Here is a 1,943-nt window from a genome sequence, read left to right as displayed (position 1 = left end):
CCTCCATCCGGGCCCTAACGGAAGACTTCAGCGTTGAACACTGTTTATTAGTTAGTGACATCACTTGTTACTGTTACTAGCCGTGTGAAACACAACTCCAGTAACAGTACCAACCGCTAGTTACCAAATCTAAAATGCACTAGGAAACACTATTACTGGACTTGTACTGTTCCCTGGCGGAACACACCCCGGATCTATAATTTCTGCTAGTGATCTATAGTTGCTAACACAGATTATAGGGAGTTATAGGGGATTATAGGAAAAACCTTCAACAGGGTCAGAGCCCGTACCAGTAAGTAAAACAGGTCGAGGGCCCGTACCTGTAGGTAAAACAGGTCGAGAGTCCGTGAGTGTCGATAGTTTTCAGAGCCCGTGAGTATATATAAGACAGAGCGCGAGCCCGAGAACGTCGATAATTCGAGGAGGTCGTGCGTGTCACTAAGGTAGGGTACTTATCCGAATAACGATGCCGTCCGAAAACGAATGAAAACATCCAATATGAAGCGGAGTCATCAAGGCACAACCGATGCGCGGAATGAAAAAACGAGTTCATGTTCATAAATACGCCATTGGTTTAAAAAATTGAGAAAAAATACTCTCAAAAATGTATATTCAAACGATTGAGAATCAACTCAAACGCTGAGATTTTCGGGTCCCGCGGAACCTTCTTTTTTGAAACGGTTCCATTTTTGTTCACAAATTCAAAAATTATTAGACAAGTTGGTGGAAAAAATGTCTCGCAAATGCATACTCAAACGGTTGAGGATCAGCTGAAACGGCGACATTTTCTGGTTACTTGGAAGCTTTTTTTGGAAATGGTTCTTTTTTTGTTAACAAATTAAAAAATTATTAAACAAATTGGCGAAAAAATGTATAGCGAATGCATATTTGAACGATTGAGAATCAGCTGAAACATTGAGATTTATTCGTCCCTTGGAACCTTTTTTTTCCAACGATACCTTTTTTCGTAAGAAATTCGAAATATTGTTAAACAAATTGGCGAAAAAATGTCTCGCAAAATTATGCTCAACCAACTGCGAATAATTTATGCCGTTCATATTTATTGTTCCCTCGAAACATTAAGAAATAAAACATAAAAAAAAAGGAAAACTCTTTTACCAATTTATTCGTAGATGATTCAGAGGGGTGGCGGAAAAAATATCCCGGAAAAAAAATCCCGGAAAAAATATCCCCGAAAAAAATATCCCGGGAAAAAATATCCCCGGAAAAAATATCCCCCCAATTATCATTTCATTTCACCAGGGGCGAAGCCCCAGCGGGGGGTCTGGGGGGACGAAACCCTCTCCCACTCCCCACACAACACATTAAATGAAAATTTGAGAAAAAAAAAGATGATTTTAATTTCGTGGGGAAGCGAACCCTTAACCCTTTTATATGTCATAATAAATAAAGAAATTTTTTTCTAAAATGCATTTTGTGATTCACCCGCTTCCCTTTTATCCTTTGTATTAAATAATTTTTATTAACTAAATTATTAAAATTATAATTTTTGAATATTTATTATTAGGAATTAAATATTAGAATTTTTCTTGGGGATAATTTTTCCGGAGATATTTTTTCCAGGGATTTTTTTTCCGGGGAGATTTTTTCCGGGATTTTTTTTCCGAGGCTATTTTTTCCGGGGATATTTTTTCCGGAATTTTTTTTCCGGGATATTTTTTCCGGGGATGTTTTTTCCGGGATTCGATTGAGAGTCATTTGAAATTGTAGTTGGAAAGCGTTTTACATTGACTGTTATTCATATATTTTTAAATTTTCGTTGTCCATTGAAAACGTTTTTGAAAAATAATTTTTTCAATATTTCGAAGGAAAGTGTCCGCGTTCGTTCTTCTAGAAATCGGTTGGATTTTGTTTGGATGAACGTTTGAAAGCCAAGAAACGAATAATCGAGACAACCGAGAAAAAAAATGTCAATAATGCCT

Source organism: Fopius arisanus, unplaced genomic scaffold (assembly GCF_000806365.1).
Source record: "Fopius arisanus strain USDA-PBARC FA_bdor unplaced genomic scaffold, ASM80636v1 scaffold00008, whole genome shotgun sequence".
In the NCBI taxonomy this organism is placed as follows: Eukaryota; Metazoa; Arthropoda; class Insecta; order Hymenoptera; family Braconidae; genus Fopius; species Fopius arisanus.
This window is presented reverse-complemented; position numbering follows the sequence as displayed.